This window comes from Heptranchias perlo, unplaced genomic scaffold (genome assembly GCF_035084215.1).
Source record: "Heptranchias perlo isolate sHepPer1 unplaced genomic scaffold, sHepPer1.hap1 HAP1_SCAFFOLD_52, whole genome shotgun sequence".
Classification (NCBI taxonomy): Eukaryota; Metazoa; Chordata; class Chondrichthyes; order Hexanchiformes; family Hexanchidae; genus Heptranchias; species Heptranchias perlo.
This window is the reverse complement of record NW_027139537.1, coordinates 4,327,569-4,345,801: the sequence shown is the minus strand read 5'-3', so window position 1 is coordinate 4,345,801 and position 18,233 is coordinate 4,327,569. Positions and strand designations below refer to the sequence as shown.

At 44.1% G+C, this 18,233-nt stretch overlaps 1 non-coding gene across 1 annotated transcript; it reads right to left on the bottom strand.

The window, feature by feature from the left end:
- Positions 1–3,795: 3,795 nt before the first annotated feature.
- Positions 3,796–3,889, bottom strand: trnak-cuu (transfer RNA lysine (anticodon CUU)). Its single transcript has 2 exons — positions 3,853–3,889; positions 3,796–3,832 (listed from the first exon to the last, which is right to left on the bottom strand). It is a non-coding gene; the product is annotated as a tRNA-Lys (tRNA).
- Between the last annotated feature and the right edge of the window lie 14,344 nt (positions 3,890–18,233).

Below are 18,233 nucleotides of genomic sequence, written 5' to 3'. Positions count from 1 at the left end.
AATACGTGTGTTTGACCCAGCACAGGCACGATGGGCCGAATGATCTCCTCTTGTGGACTAACATAATACGATGATACTAAGTGTTATCAGTCGGAAAAGCAACACATTCCAAATAAAAGCAGAGAGATGAAACTAGTCTAACAGCATAACAGCACGGTGAGATATTGTATTTGAGAAGGATGAGGAGGGTTAGTTTATCATGGTGGTAGTCACATTGGGTATCATTTGTGACTTTGATAAGGACCATTTCATGCTGCGACTGGGGCGGAAACCAAATTGGAGAGATTCAGCCCGGGCGTGGCCCCATCGTGCGCGGTGAGACGGAGGGGGTTGGGGAAGTGTCAGAGCTGGGGCTCACCGTTGGATGCAGAATAAAAGTTTAAAACGGTACTCGCCCAACGTGGGGCTCAAACCCACTACCCTGAGAGTTTTTAAAGGAAAGGGGGAGCAGCCACTGTCTGAATCTCTTGCTGTACTTGAAACAACACATTCCAAGTACAAGCAGAGAGAGGACAGCATTCAGTTGCCCATTGTGTTGACTAAGGAGCCATCGGTTTTTGTAGTGGAGCGGTTATCACATTTGCTTTACACGCGAAAAATCCTCGATTCGATCCCGGGCGGAAACATTATGTTGGAACTTGGTCTCCACAAACATCCAGGTTGATTTGTTTCTCCTGCCAAAAAGGGAGACAGTGGCTGTTCCATTATTCTTTGTAAGCTGCATATTTTACTTCATTAAGCAGATAACTTTGAGTGAGAGAAAACTGATCCTCAGTGACGCTCATTTTAAATTTTATTCCCTTTTACTCCAAAAGGGTTTTTTGGCCTTGGAAGGAGCGCAGCCCAGATTTACCAGAATGTTAGCAGGGCTCGAAGGGTTAAATTATGAGGAGCGGTTACATACTTGTATTGCCTGGAATATAGAAGGCTTTTTAGGATTTTGAAAGGGAGATAGACAAACCCTTTCCGCTGGTGAGGGAGTCAAAGACAATATCACAATATAAACAAAAGCTGTTTTACGAGTGAAAACAGCCCAACGCATCACTGTGAGTGTCAGAGACGAGTCTCTCGGTGCCGCGTCCTGTACAGTGAATGTCAAAACTTTTAAAAGTGTTAGGGATTCAGTTTCACAAACCTTTAATGGGAATGAAATTTTGTCAGAGGTTGCAGCCTTCCCTACTTCTCTTGCCCTTTGGGAGACACCTGTTCCGGTTTAAATTTACAAACTGGGTGAGTTGGTGATCACGGTACACCAGACTCAGCGGTCCCGGGTGAGAGAGAGAGAGAAATCAGCCCGGGCGCGGCCACAATGTGCGCGGTGACACTGCAAGGGATGTCGGGGGGAGTCAAAGCTTGGGGTCACCCCTGAAAGCAACATCACAAGTTTAAATCAGAATACGCCCAACATGAGGCTTGAGCCCACGCCCCTAAGATTGAGAGTCTCACACTCTAGCGACTGAGCTAACCGGGCCTGAAAAACTCAACCGCTCTTGTCTATCATTGCAGTAAACTCGCCCCTGGGTATGCATGTGCAGCAGTCCCAACATTCCGACAATATCATTGGCTGTGTTCATCTCTGTGTGTGTGTCCACCTTCAGGTTGATTTTGAACGAATACGAGTGTTTGTCTTCTGTTTGTAACATCAAATAAAAGAGGGCATCAGACACTTCCCTCCCTGACACTGGGGAACCAGTGAGACAGACCTGTTATTGTGAAAACGCAAATGAAACATTAATTGCGGAATTATATGGACTCTTATCAGCGCCAGAAGTAGATTTACAATATATACACCCCAATAAATAAATAAATAATACAAATTCATGTAAATACATTTGCAACTAACAGAGTCACTAAACCATAAATAGTATTTGTACCTAATACAAACACTCCCAGATATATTTAGAAACTTTCCACGCCTTCCCTGGTGGTCTCGTGGTTAGGATTCGGCGCTCTCACCGCTGCGGCCTGGCTTCGATTCCCGGTCAGGGAATTTGCTCTCACAAAAAGCACTTGTCATTTTTGCAGAATCATCGCAAATTGACGGCCGAAAATGAGCCACCCAGCCTCATCCCACTTTCCAGCAATCGCTCCGTCGCCTTGCTGGTGACACCACTTCAGGTGCATATCCAAGCATTATTTATATATAACAAGGGTTTCTGCCTCTGCCATCTTTTCACGCAGTGAGTTACAGACCCCAACCACCCTCTGGGTGAAAAAAATTCTCCACAGCTTTTTTGGCCAGTCTGCCAATTGGGACCTTGTCAAAAAGTCTTGCTAAAATCCATGTTGACGACATCAAAGTACTCCAGGTGTGTTCTCACCAAAGTACGATTTAATTGCAGCAAGACTTCCTTACTCTTATACTCCAACCTCCTTTCAAAACGGCAAACATACCATTTTTCTTCCTAATTGCTGGCTGTACCAGCATGTTAAATTTCTGTGATTTGTTTACAAGGACACCCAACTCCCTCTGAATATCAACATTTATTGGACTCTCACCTTTTAAAAACTATTCTGCTTTTCTGTTCTTCCGACCAAAGTGGACAATTTCACATTTTCCCACCTTATACTCCCACTGCCACCTTCTTACCCAATCAATTAACCTGTCCACCTCCCTTTGCGTCCTCCTCACGCTTACTTTCCCACCTACCTTTGTATCATTAGCAAACTTGGATACATTACACTCGGTCCTCTCATCCAAGTCATTAATATAGAATGTAAACAGCAATTGCAACATAAATTGTCCACCGAGGATCGAAAGCAGGGCCGTTCGCGTGTAAAGCGAACTGGTAACCGCTACACCACAAAAAAACCGCTGGTGACTTATACTGGACAGAGGGGAACTGACCAGTCATCTCTCTCTGCTCTGATTGGGACAGTTTTACCTCTCTTTAAACAACTTCTCTCCTGTCCCACACTAAAGTCATGGAATAGAATCATAGACTGTTGCAGGACAGAAGGAGGCCATTCGGCCGTGTTGCCCGGCCTACTCTTTGAAAGAGCTGTCCAATTTAATCCAAAAAACCCAGCCTTTTCCCCTTAACCTTGCAAATCAGTCCTCTTCAAGTACCTGTCCAATTGCCTTTTGAAAGTTCCTATGAAAGCTTCTTCCACCAGCCTTTCAGGGAGTGGCTATCAGATCGTAACAACCCTCTGTGTGAAAAAAATCTCCTCATTTCCCCTCTAGTCCTAAAAGCTCTCAATCCTTCCCCACGGATGCCTTTTTACAAACATTTCATTCATCAAAACCACACAAGTTACAGAGGAAAAATACTTCTTTTTCAAGTAATTAACGTTCCGAAGGAGCTCCCTAATTTCCCTCCCCTAACCTTATGAATCAGATCATTCTCGTCCGGATCCTTTTCCACATGAACCGGCCTCCCCCCTCAGGAAGTAGCCATTCTGATTCTGTGACTGTGGCCAGCTTTGTTCGGGCAGTTGGTTTGACAGGGACCTCCTACCGTGTTTTCTTCCACATTCTCAGATTGGGACCAGGCCAACTCAGATCACAAACCAGCTCTCCTACACCCGATCACCAACTCACCCAGTTTGTAAATTGAAACCGGAGCAATTGCCTCGTCAGAGAGCAAGAGATGTCAGAGAGGCAGCAACCTCTGACAAAATCTCAGGCTCATCAGAGACGTTTGTGTATCTGAACCCCGAATAACCTTCTGCTCCTTTTAAACTTGTGATCATTGCACACGACGCGGCACTGACAGACTCGTCTCTTGCACTGACAGTCAAGCAAGTCGGAGGGTTCACTTGAGAAAGCAGTGTAAAGTTTAAAACAGAAGTCGTCCAACTTGGGGCTCGAACCCACGACCCTGAGACTCGAACACACGACCCTGAAACTAAGAGGCTCATGCTCTACCGACTGAGCTAGCCGGACCTGTAGAAATGTCTCCATTTGGTCTGTTATTGCAGCGAGGCAGCTGCTGGCTCCGCCCCAGGGGCTGAGTTTCGAATCGTGGAAGGACACAGCTCAGAAGCAGGCCATTCGGGCCATTGCGCCCATGCCTTGTCCAATAAACCATGAACCAGATTATCCTGAATTTCAAGGTGTGGAACGAAAGCGAACAACAAAAGCCCTTCCATTCGACCGTGGAGGTACAGGCAATTCTCTGAGAAACCGGTTTGTCTATTTCCCGGTGTTTGCCTATCTCTCTGGCTGTGTTTATCTCTTTGCGTGTGGAGCTGCAGGTTGATTTTGAATTCATAAGTGTGTTTGTGTATGTTTCTTGCAATAAATAAATGAGTGAATCAGACGCTTCTCTCACTAACACTGGGGAACTAGTGAGGCAGAATTCAGAGCAGGGTTCTGTTTATTGTGAAAAAGGGAATGCAATATGAATTCCGGAATTATTCAGACTCCGACCAGCGCTAAATGCAAGTGTGACCCCGACGTGATTTGAATACGCAGCCTTCTGATCTGGAGCCTATTGTACTTTCTTCCTATTTAATCACGGGGATATCCGCAATCAGGAGCATAATCGAATCAAAAGATGAATCACAGAGAAAGGGAAATCCATGTTACATCTGGTAATGTTCCAAATCTTACTCCCTCGTGGTTCGGATTCGGCGCTCTCACCGCTGCGGCCTAGGTTCGATTCCCGGTTAGGAGAGCAACTTTTGAACTCTTGTTTTTTTTTAATCGCATGAACTTACTCAAACTCTGTGGGGGGAAAAAACAATCATTGTTTGAATCACCATTAATTAACCAATAACGTTATTTTGCACAATGAAAGGCCACTGAGGGAAGTTGGAAAACTTTAATAATTTCTTTTGTGTGATGAACTTTTTGTCCCTTCTCATTTTACACACTGTATTTTTAAGGACTCGGGTTAAAATGTTCAGTGCTCGTGAGACCACGAATTTGTGTTAAATTTAACAGGACCGGCAAATTCACAGAGATTTTTTTTTGCTGCAACATAATGTTTCCAGCCGGCATTAAACCGGGAACTTTTCGCGTGTGAGGTTTACGTGATAACCACAACACTCCGGAAACCTCTGCGCTGCTAACCAGACAGAAATTAGAATGACTGCATTGATTCTCTTTCATAACTATTCAATTGATCGAAGTTGCACAAGTCACAAAAGAAAAATGTTCATTTCAAAGTTATTAAACTCCCAAATGTAACCTGCCTTGTTTGGACAGGGGTTGATCCAGACGTCACAGCCTCAACAAAGCATATTCTCAAGATGTCCATTGGGAACAGGAGGAGGCCATTCAGCCCCTTGAACCTGTTCCGCCTTTCAATTAGATCACAGATGATCTGTACCTCAAATCCATTGACCCGTCTTTGCTTCCTATCCCGCGATACCCTGACCCAACAAAAATCTGTCGAGCTCAGTCTTGAAAGCTTCAATTGACCCCCAGCATCCACAGCCTTTTGGGGGAGAGAGTTCGAGACTTCTACTGCCCTTTGTGTAAAAAAGTGCTTCCTGATTTCGAACCTGAATGGTATGGTTCTAATTTTAAGGTCCTGTTCCCCTCGTTCTTGATTCCCCAGAGGAAATTGATTCTCTCTCTCTATTCTATCGAATCATTTAAACATGTTAAACAGCTCGCTCAGACCGCCCCTCAATCTTCTGTACTCGAGGGAATACGAGCCCAGTCTATGCAGCCTGTCCTCATAATTTAACCTTTTTAGCCCCGGTAACATTCTGGTGAATCTGCCCTGCACCCCCTCCAAGGCCAATCTATCCTTCCTGAGGTGCAGTGTCCAAAACTGACTGCAGTTACTCCAGACTCAGCCTAACCAGAGCTTTATATAACTGGAACATAACTTCCACTTCATTATATTCCAGCCCCCTGAGATAAAGGCTAACATTCCGTTAGCCTTTTAAATTATTTTTGGACCCGCCCGTTTGCTTTCACTGATTTATGTGAATGAACCGTTAATTCTCTCTGCTTCTCCACAGTTCCGAGCTTCTTACCATTTGGAAAATACCCTGACCATAGGTCCAAAGTGGATTACCCCACATTGAACTCCATCTGCCATAGTTTTGCCCACTCACTTAATCTATCAATGTCCCTTTGCAACTTTCCACTCGCATCCACACTACTTACTGTACCACCTAACTTAGTGTCATCAGCAAACTTGGATATACGACTCTCTGTTCCTTCATCTAAGTCATTGATAAATATAGTGACAAGCTGAGACCCCAGTTACAGATCCCTGGGGGACACCACTTGTCCCATGCTGCCAATTGGAGTATGTACCCATTATCCCTACTCTCTGTCTCCTATCTCCGAACCAATTCTCTACCCATGTCAATACATTGCCTCAAGTTCCATGCGCTTTCATTTTTTCCAACGGTCTCTTGTGTGGAACCTTATCAAATGCCTGTCGGAGTTCCATATTAATAATACCAGAGGAACATAGGAACAGGAGTAGGCCATTCAGCCCCTCGTGCCTGCTCCGCCATTTGATAAGATCTGTGAACTAACTCCATATACCCGCCTTTGGCCCATATCCCTTAATACATTTGATTGCCAAAAAGCTATCTATCTCAGATCTAAATTTAGCAATTGAGCTAGTATCAATTGCCGTTTGTAGAAGAGAGTTCCAAACTTCTACCACCCTTTGTTTGTCGAAATGTTTTCTAATCTTTCTCCTGAAAGGTCCGGCTCTAGTTTTTAGACAAATTGGTGGCAAGTTCGCCGGACATTTTGGACAAAATTGCTGTAAGCACGGCGGCCATCTTGGACAAAATGGCGGCAAGTCCTTCACGGCTGTTCGACTGGAACAGAAGGAGGCCATTGAGCTCCTCAAGCCTCTTATATGGAAACTGAAGGCCATTCAGCCTCTGAAGGCTGTTACACGGGAAAAGGAGGAGGCCATTCAGCCCCTCCAGCCCGTTTCATTGTTACTGGAGGCCGATCATTCCCTGAAGCCTGTTACATAGAATCAGGAGGAGGCCATTCAGCCCTTCGAGCCTGTTATACAGCTACTGTAGGCCAATCAACCCCTCAAGCCTGTCAAATATCAAAAGGAAGAGGTCATTCAGCCCCTCGAGCCTGTTATCTTTGAACTGAAGGCCATTCAGCCCTTTGAGCCTGTTATACAGGAACTAGACGCCATTCAACCCTTCAAGCCTGTCAGATAGCAACAGGAGGGTGCCATTCAGCACCTGGAGCACCTTACACCAGATCTGGTGGCCAATCAGCTCCTCAAGCCTGTTACATAGGAACAGGAGGAGGCCACTCAGCCCCTCGAGCGTGTTATACCGGAACTGAAGGCCATTCAGCACCTCGATCCTATTACACTGGAACAGGACTCGGCCATTAAGCCCCTCGAGCTTGTTGCACTGAGAACAGGAGGAGGCCATTTTGCCATTCGAGACTGTTATACAGGATCTGGACGCCAATAAGCCCCTCGCGCATGTTACCAAGGAACAAGAGGAGTCCATTCAGCCTCTCGAGCATGTTACATAGGAACAAGAGAAGTCCATTCAGCCCCTCGAGCATGTTACATAGGAACAAGAGAAGTCCATTCAGCTACACGAACCTGTTGCATAGGAACAGGAGTAGACAATTCAGTTCCTCAACCTGTTCCGCCATTCAATTAGATCATGGCTGATCTGTATCTTAACTCCATCTATCCGCCTTGGTTCCAGAATCCTTAATACCCTTGCCGAACAAAAATCGATCAATGTCCGTTTTGAAATTTCGTATTGACCCACCGCCTCAACTGACTTTTGTGGGAGAGAGTTCCAGATTCCCACGACCCTTTGTGTGAAGAAGTGCTTCCAGACATCACCCTGAACGGCCGAGCTCTAATTTTAAGGTTGTGCCCCCTTGTTCTGGACTCTCCCCACCAGAGGAAGTAGTTTCTCGCGATCGACCCAATCAACTCCCTTATTCATCTTAAACAACTCAATTAGATCACCCCTTAATCTCCGATATTCAGGGGACCTGAACGCAGCTCCTTAGACCGCTCTAGCTGACTGACAAATGTCTCGTTCACTCGCCATCCTTTCCACACTGAGACCCCCCCGGAGAAAGTTTCACTCACTCCAGTGCTTGGTAAGATAAATGCTGCTGGAAAGGCTCGGTGAGCGGGATGCCACCTCCCCGGGTTTTCCTGAGCCTATTGTGCATTATTCCTATTTAATCTCGGCAATATCCGCAATCAGGAGCTAAACAGAATAAAAAGCTGAATCACAGAGAAAGGGAAATCCATGTTACACCTGATAATCATGCAAACAGCGTTCCCTGGTGGTCCAGTGGTTAGGATTCGGCGCTCTCATTGCCGCGGCGCGGGTTGGATTCCAAGTCAGAGAAGCAACTTTTGAACACTTGTGATATTAATCGCATGAACTTACTCAAACTCTATGGGAAGGAAAAAAAACAATCATTGTTTTCATCACCATTAATTAACCGATAACGTTATTTTGCAGAATGAAAGGCAACTGAGGGAAGTTGGAAAACTTTAATAATTTCTTTTGTGCGATGAACTTTTTATCCCTTCTCATTTTACACACTGTATTTTTAAGGGCTCGGTTTAAAATGTTCAGTGCTCGTGAGACCACGAATTTGTGTTAAATTTAACAGGACCGGCTATTTCACAGAGAAAAAATAAATTTGCCCAACATAATGTTTCTGCCTGGGATTGAACCAGGGACCTTTCACGTGGAAAGAAAACATGATAACCGCAACACGAAATAAACTTCTGCTCTAATCGTCAGCCAGAAGTTCGAATGACTGCATTGACTCTCTTTCATAACTATTCAATTGATCGAAGTTGCACGAATCACAAAAGAAAAATGTTCATTTCAAAGTTATTAAACTCCCAAATGTGACCTGCCTTGTTTGGACAGGGGTTGACCCTGACGTCACAGCCTCAACAAAACGTATTCTCAACATTTCGATTGGGAACAGGAGGAGGCCATTCAGCCCCTTGAACCTGTTCCACCCTTCAATTAGATCAGAGATGATCTGGACCTCAAATCCATTTACCCGCCTTTGCTCCATATCCCTCGATACCCTTACCCAACAAAACTCTATCGATCTCTGTCTTGAAAGTTTCAATTGACCCCCAGCATCCACAGCCTTTTGGGGGACAGAGTTTCAGACTTCTACTGCCCTTTGTGTGAAAAAGTGCTCCCTGATTTCGAATCTGAATGGCATGGTTCTAATTTTAAGGTTTTTCCCCCCTCGTTCTTGATTCCCCAGAGGAAATTGATTCTCTCTCTCTATTCTATCGAATCATTTAAACATGTTAAACACTTCGCTCAGACCGACACTCAATCTTCTGTACTCGAGCGAATATGAGCCCAGTCTCTGCAGCCTGTCCTCATAATTTAACCTTCTTAGCCCCGGTAACATTCTGGTGAATCTGCTCTGCACCCCCTCCAAGGCCAATCTATCCTTCCTGAGGTGCAGTGTCCAAAACTGAACGCAGTTACTCCAGACGCAGTCCAACCAGAGCTTTATATAACTGGAACATAACTTCCACTTCTTTATATTCCAGCCCCCTGAGATAAAGGCTAACACTCCGTTAGCCTTTTAAATTATTTTTGCACCCATCCGTTAGCTTTTACTGATTTATGGAAATGAACCTTTAATTCTCTCTGCTTCTCCACAGTTCCGAGCTTCTTACCTTTTGGATAATACCCTGACCATAGGTCCAAAGTGGATTACCCCAAATTGAACTCCATCTGCCATAGTTTTGCCCACTCACTTAATCTATCAATGTCCCTTTGCAACTTTCCACTCGCATCCACACTACTTACTGTACCACCTAACTTAGTGTCATCAGCAAACTTGGATATACGACTCTCTGTTCCTTCATCTAAGTCAATGATAAATATGGTGACAGCTGAGACCCCAGTTACAGATCCCTGGGGGACACCACTAGTCGCATCCTGCCAATTGGAGTATGTGCCCATTATCCCTACTCTCTGTCTCCCATCTCCTAACCAATTCTCTACCCATGTCAATACATTGCCTCAAGTTCCATGCGCTTTCATTTTTGCCAAAAGTCTCTTGTGTGGAACCTTATCAAATGCCTGTCGGAATTCCATATAAATAATATCGTAGGAACATCGGAACAGGAGTAGGCCATTCAGCCCCTCGTCCCTGCTCCGCCATTTGATTAGATTATGGCTGATCTGTGATCTAACTCAATATATTCGCCTTTGGCCCATATCCCTTAATACATTTGATTGCCAAAAAGCTATCTATCTCAGATCTGAATTTAGCAATTGAGCTGGTATCAATTGCCGTTTCTGGAAGAGAGTTTCAAACTTCTACCACCCTTTGTGTGGAGAAATGTTTTCTAATCTCGATCCTGAAAGGTCCGGCTCTAATTTTTAGACAAAATGGTGGCAAGTTCGCCGGACATCTTGGACAAAATGGCTGTAAGTACGGAGGCTATCTTGGACAAAATGGCGGCAAGTGAGGCGATCATCTTGGACAAAATGGCAGCAAGCCCTTCACGGGTGTTCGACAGGAATAGAAGGAGGCCATTGAGCTCCTCAAGCCTCTTATATGGGAACTGAAGGCCATTCAGCCTCTGAAGGCTGTTGCACAGGAAAAGGAGTTGGCCATTCAGCCCCTCAAGCCCGTTACATCGTTACTGGAGGCCGATCATCCCCTCAAGCGTGTTACAAAAAGTCAGGAGGAGGCCATTCAGCCCTTCGAGCCTATTATAAAGGAACTTGAGGCCAATCAACCCCTCAAGCCTGTCAAATAGCAAAAGGAGGAGGCCATTCAACCCCTCGAGCCTGTTATCTGGGAATTGAAGGCCATTGAGCACTTCGAGCATGTTATACAGGAACTGGACGCCAATCAACCCTTCAAGCCTGTCAGATAGCAACAGGAGGAGGCCATTCAGCCCCTCGAGCCCTCTACACCAGATCTGGTGGCCAATCAGCCCCTCAAGCCTGTTACATAGGAACAGGAGGAGGCCACTCAGATCCTCGAGCTCGTTATACTGGAACTGAAGGCCATTCAGCCCCTCGAGCCCGTTACACAAGACCTGGAGGCCAATCAGCCCCTTAAGCCTGTTACATCGGAACAGCAGCAGGCAATTCAGCCCGTCAAGCGTGTTATACTGGAACTGAAGGCCATTCAGCACCTCGATCCTATTACACTGGAATAAGACTCGGCCATTAAGCCCCTCGAGCTTGTTGAACTGGAACAGGAGGAGGCCATTCAGCCCTTCGAGTCTGTTATACAGGATCTGGACGCCATTCAGCCAATCACGCATGTTACAAAGGAACAAGATGAGTCCATTCAGCCCCTCGAGCATGTTACATAGGAACAAGGGAAGTCCATTCAGCCACACGAGCCTGTTATATAGGAACAGGAGTAGACAATTCAGCTCCTCAACCTGTTCCGCTATTCAATTAGATCATGGCTGATCTGTATCTTAACTCCATCTACCCGCCTTGGTTCCATAATCCTTAATACCCTTGCCTAACAAAAGTCTATCAATCTCAGTTTTGAAATTTCGGATTGACCACCCGACTCAACAGACTTTTGTGGGAGAGAGTTCCAGATTTCCACGACCCTTTTTGTGAAGAAGTCATTCGTGACATCACTCATGGACGGCCGAGCTCTAATTTTAAGGTTGTGCCCCTTTGTTCCAGACTCCCCCACCAGAGGAAGTAGTTTCTCTCTATCTACCCTATCAACTCCTTTCATCATCTTAAACACCTCAATTCAATCACGCCTTAATCTTCTATATTCAGGGGAATACAAGCCTTGGCAATTCAACCTGTCCTCATCATTTAACCCTTTTAGTCCCCATATCATTCTGGTGAATCTGCGCTGCAACCCTTCCAAGGCCAATATATCCTTGCTGAGGTGCAGTGCCCAGAACTGAATCCAATCCTTCAGGTGGGGTCGAACCAGAGCTCTGTACAGCTGTAACATAATTTCTACCCCTTTATATTCCAGCCCTCTTCAAATAAAGGCCGACATTCTATTAGCCTTTTAAAATTATTTTTGTAACTGTCCACTAGCTTTTAATGATTTCTGTACTTGGACCCCTAAATCTCTCTGCTCCTCCACAGTTCCGAGCTCCTCACCATTTAGAAAACTCTCTGATCTATCTTTCTTAGATCCGAAGTGGATGACCTCACATTTTCCCACATTGAACTCCATTTGCCACAGTTTTGCCCACTCACACAATCTCTCAATGTCCTGGGAATGCTTGGTGCTTTTGTTTGGTTGGAGAATGTTTTATATCAGATCGTTATTTTAAAAATATTACAATTGTTTTTTATATTTTTACAATTTGAACAAGTTCATTATTCCCCGATCAGTAAAATGTCTGTACTTTTCAGATAGTGGCGACAGTTCAGAGATAGCTGCCTTTTTGCCCACTTTAATGAAGTGAAATTTTGCAGATTTAAAACCAGCTGTATTTATAAGCTTGAAAAAGCAGTTCCTCTGTTAACTGAAGCCTCAATCCCAATGTCTCAGTGTTTCCGCTTGTTCTGATATCAATGTAACATGTGAAGGGCTCCAGGTAATGAACAGTGAAACCCCTTCAGATTATCTCAGCCCACTCGTTCTATCAGTGCCTAATAGTGCCTGCGCTTCAGAGGGTGACAGATTCACACTAAACTAGAGCTTGTTTTAGACTTTAACTGCCAAACAAATTGATGAAATATTAAGAGAATAAACAAATAGTATCAATAAGACAACAGTTTACTGTAAAGCTCAACCGGATCCTTATTGGAAAAGAAAATAATAAATAACTCACAAATACGATACGAAACTGTGACCGAACTTTCGAACATCCTGGTTCTTTGTTGTCTTTTTCTCACAAACTATGGAAGCTGTCGACTTGATTAACACTCTCAGAGATTCCAAACAGACTCACCAGTTTGAAAAAGACAGGCTGAAAAATGCCTTCAAACCAGTGACTGGGAGCCAGTCATTTTAAGCAATGGTCTGTTTAATTCAGAAGAAGCTGCCAATCAAAACTGTACGAGAAGAAATGACCCCGGAGGTTTGTATCTGAATCAAATGTTTGACTTTGTGAGGTGCAGGCTGCCTTTAAGAGGTGCTCACCACTCACGCAAAATCGCCCCCCACCCCTCCCGCTGGTGCGAAGCTGCTCAACAGCGCAGCCAGGCTTAACTGCTCGCAGGAATCAGGTAAATCACCAGGCAGCACCAATCTCACGGGCTGTCTGCATCTCAATGACCGGGTGCAGGTAAATCACGTGGGCCTAATCGACCCCCGCGCCCGGATTCGGGGGTTATCGAATTTAATCCCGTACATATGTTTACATATATTTACATAGAATACAGCACGGCATAGAAGCAGGCCATTCAGCCCATCCGTGTAAAGAAGTTCCCCTGAATTTCTTATTTGACAACAACTTCTGAAGTAGAAAAAAGAATACAATATGTAATTTAATAATATATTTATATATATTTAACATCGAATGTATAGTACAGCACAGTACAGTGTCCATTCGGCCCGACTACTATTTCTGTTTTACAACAGCTACTTCTTTTATGTAAACTACAATACAATATATCTTGGTATAAATATTGCATAGAATTCAGCACGTCACAGAAACAGTCCATTCGGCCCATCTGGGTAATTAAATATCCCACAGTGTTCCCACAGTGACCAAGTGATCCCACAGTGCACCCAGTGAGAGTGCCCCATTGATCCACAGTGTCCCAGTGATCTAAAGTGCACCCAGTGATCCCACAATGATTGCAGAGTGAACCATTGATGCCACAATGCATTCGTGATAATGCCCCAGTCATGCACAGTGTCCCAATGATCCACAGTGCACCCAGTGTTCCCACAGTGATCGCAGCGTGACCCAGTGATATTGCCGCAGTGATCCAAAGTGTCTCAGTGATCCCAAAGTGTCCCAGTTCTCTCAAAGTGATCCCAGTGATCCCACAGTGCCACCAGTGTCCCCACCATGCACCTGGTGATTCCACGGTGCACCCAGAGGTACCAGTATCCAAACTGCATTTGTGTAAACGTTTCAGAGACTTATATATATATATATATATAATATATTACATAGAATGGTAATGAAATTCCTCCTGTAACGAAATGGCGGCCATGAAGGCGGTCATCTTAAACAAAGTGGTCGCCAGTGTCCCAGTGCTCCCACATTAACCCAATGATTCCACAGTGTCCCACTGATCCCACAGTGTCCCAGTGATCCCAAAATACCCCAGTGAACCTGCAGTGTCCCAGTGATCCCACAGCAACCTGTGACCCCACAGTGCTTCCATTGATCCCACAGTGACCCAGACAAATCTCACGTGAGTCCCATTCTGTGCAGCCTCTGTTAAAGGCCTCGGTCAGTGCCCTGTGGAGAGAAAGCCTGTAGTTTGTGGTCAACTTATAATTTGTGGCTTTATCCAATCAGCAAAAGATTTTTAAAAAATCCTGACATTTAAAAGAGCCAAAGCAAAAAGTTTTTTAAAAAAACCTAACACACAGCAAGATCCCTCATCCGTTACAGGGACAATCTCTCAGCAACATTAATTTACACAGAAACAAAGCCCAGTTTATAAAGGAGAAGAATCTAAGTGGTAAAAGATTGAGAGACAATCTTTATCGACAACAACTTGTATTGAAATCTTACAGCAACATACGACAACATCAATTTGCATATATATATATATATATATATGTACTTGCATAATACAACTACTATTACAAAGCCTCCATAAAGGATGTGGGGAAAAATCAAAGGGGGAAATAGGACGAATTCGACAGTCCGTTCAAAGAGCTCGCACAGGCAGAGGGGGCGAAAGGCCTCCTCTTTTGCCGTAGTTACCATGAAACCTTAAATCCATGAACAACAACTTCAATGTCATGAACCTGAAACAAAATGGACACTAGTAAGGCAGTCATCTTACTGAGGGACAAGGCTGCCATTTAACTGAGGGGCAAGGCGGCCAAATTACTGGGGGACAAGATGGTCATATTGAACAAATTGGCCGCCATGAAGCTTAAACAAAATGGCCGCCTTGATCCTGAAACCCAACGGCCACCATTAAGGCAGCCATCTTACTGAGGGGCAAGATGAAGCTTGTTGTGGTGTGAGATACGGAGAGGGTTCATTTGCTGTTCCTGTTAAACCACTGTTGAACTATAGTTAAAGATACAAACGGAAATCAAGGACCAAAATGTGAACATCTGCAAAAAAATGGATTAACATTTGGTTATTTGGACGGAATGGTCCTGGAGAAGGAAAGACCAGACATTCGGAGGAAAGGTCAAATGAGCCATTTTGTGTAGTGTTTACAATTCTAGCTTCTATTAAATAAATCAGAGTAAAATTGGACTCAATCTGAATGTAGTTCTGATCTCGGATTTGGTTCATTTCTCTATTAATCATATTTTTCGTTAATCTGAAACAATAACAGTGTTTGTAACAGTAACAGAGCAGGAGAGTGCTGCGGGACCCTGTCCAGTTTAGTAACACAGCAGAAGGGGTAAGAATACATTGTGATTTATTACAGAATTCAGCAGCTCACTGGGAAAGTTACACATGGTCGAGATGGAGGAGCAAAAAGGTGCAAAGTGATTTTACACTTTAATTTGGGGCAATGACTTTTTATCTCCAAAAGGTTAAAATTTATGTTTAAATAATGGGCTCTTTATCCAAAAGAAACCTGAGGCACAAACCATGGCTTTATGAACAAAACAAGCATTTATTATTCTTAATACACTAGAAAAATTTACATTAGAATTTAAACAACATCTTGGGATTATACCCGATTTAGAATTGCTTTAACACCAATAAAACGACACAGTCTGAATTCCCAAAATGCATAACCGTTAGGAAATCCAATGTCCATCTTCGACTAAGCTGATAACGAAAGTTATATCCTTATGGTTGACTCAAGCTTGCCTGGAAGATTCCAGGCGTTTTGATGGATACCGTTGTCGTGTAGCCTGTCTTTCTCTTGTATCCAGGTCATCTGCTTCACAGACAATCTGTAAACCAGCACCGAGGCATCAAGCTGGGAGGTGGCGAGCAGTCATGATGATTCCAGGTGAGGTGGTGCTGCCAGGAAGTGAAAGGTGAGTTTGGAGCGGCAGTGGTGGTTCTGTGTTTCTCTCCACTCAACTTATGCCCAGCTTCTTTGTAACATCGAACCACACCTCTGGGGCGTTAGCTTATCAAAAATAGGTTCCGACAAATACAACCCACGATTGATTGACACTTCATTTGTTTTCTCTCAGTGTCCACTTCGTAGCCAAGTCAAGCCGGCAGGTGTTCAAACCATCTCCAGCCCTCCTGGAATCGTTATTATTGCGATGGTGATCTATCTTCTGCTGTGTGGTCTTTCACAAGGTGACATTAACAATCCTTCCAACAGCCCTTCCTCCTTTTAATCGTCATTTTACTTCAGACATGCTGAAGCCGATTTATTCTCAGGCTTTCGTTTATCAAATGAATGTTTACTACACAGAGAAGCTGGGAAACCCCTGCAGTATGTAATGGTCAGGGTCAGGTACACAAGGCTGAGTGACTTTATTGTGCAGCCTCCAGGAATCACCTGTCTGTTTCCCTCTGTGGATCTACTTTTCCCTTTTCCTTCTTTCTATCTCTCTCTTCTTCCTTCCCTTTCCATCTGTCTTTATTTCATTCTGTTTGCTTCTCACTCTCTCCAGCTTTACTTCTGTCCACTTCTTTCTCTCTGTTTCTATTTGACTTCTCGAACTCTTCTTTGCATCTGTTTCTGTATTTCATTCCATCTCACTCAGTCTTTTTTTTCTATTTTCTCCCTGCTTTCTGTTCCTCTTTTTCTCTTTCTCTTTGTCGTTTTTCTGTCTGACACTCTCCTGCTCTGACTCTCTCTCAGTCTCTCGTTATTTTGAATTGATTTCTTCTGTCTGTTTACCTCTCCTCTCCTCTCACTTTGTAATTATTTGGCAGTGTCTCTCTCTCTCTTTTTATGTATATATACACACATATATACATATATATATATATAATATATATATATATATATATATATATATATATATTTATTTATATATATATATATATAGAATTGTTTCTCTCTTTATGTTCCTCTCTTGTCTTAATAACTTACTCTTTATATCTCTCCGTCTCTGAATAACTCTGTCTCTGCCCTTCTTTATTTCTGCACTTTTCTAATTGGTACATTTATTTTGTCCTTATGTTCTCTCTCTGTCTGTCTTTCTCTCTGTCTCTCGTCTCTCTCCCTCTGCCTTTCTATCTATCTCTTTCTCCCCCTCTCTCTACCCTCTCTGTCTCTCAATCTCTCTGTGTCTCTCTCTCCCTGCCTCTCTCTTTGACTTTCTCCTGGTCTCTCTCTCTGTCTCTCACTTGGTCTCTCTCTGTCCCACTTTCTCTGTCTCTCTCTCTCTGTCTCTCTCTACCCCTCGCTTCCCCATCTCTATATCTCCCTCTCTGTCTCTTTGCCTCTCCTTCTTTCTCTCCCTCTCTCTCTCCCACTCTCTCTCCCTCTCTCGCACTTTCCCTCTCTCTTCCCCTTTGTCTCTCTTTCTCTGTCTCTCTCTCTCTGACTCTCTCCAACTCTCTCTTTGTCTCTGACTCTCCCTCTCTCATTCTCTCTGTCTCCCTCTCTCTGTCTCTGTCTCTCTCTAATTTCCTCTCCCTTTCTCTTCCTCTTTATCGCTCCCTCACTCCCTCTTTCTCACTCTCTCTCTGTCTCCCGTTCTCCCCCTCCCCTCTCTCTCTCTGTCCCTCTCTCTGTCTCCCCTCTCTCTCTCCCTCTCTCCCTTCCTCTCTCCCTCTCTCTCACCATTTATGTGAAGTACACACATCCTGATCAGGTCCACAGAAGTGACTTTGATTTCCAGCTTTGCCCATTTTGTCTTGCGGTCAGTTAATAAAAGTCCAGCTGAGCTCTTTCGTGCCGCCATTTTGAACAATAAATTCAATTGTTGTCTGCAAAGCAAACCCTGCCTCAATAGGTGAGATTATCAATAAAATATAATCAAAGAATCAGATTTAAGATCATTTCATGGCTCTGTGCTGTTAATATAAAATGTACTTTCCATCCCCCGGGAAGTGTAGGGGATGGAGTATGAAATGGGATTTCGTTCCAGTGTTTGGAACCCTTCAGCTCTTTCTATGATTTCACTGATTTAACAATTAGATTGAGCGGGTATTTCACCGCGTTCTTCAGCTCCTCTCTGAATTTATTTTGGGTCAGGACATAAATACACGTGTTTGTGCAGGAACTGAGAAGCTGCAGCATCTTTGCTGTGTGATCTGTAATATAAC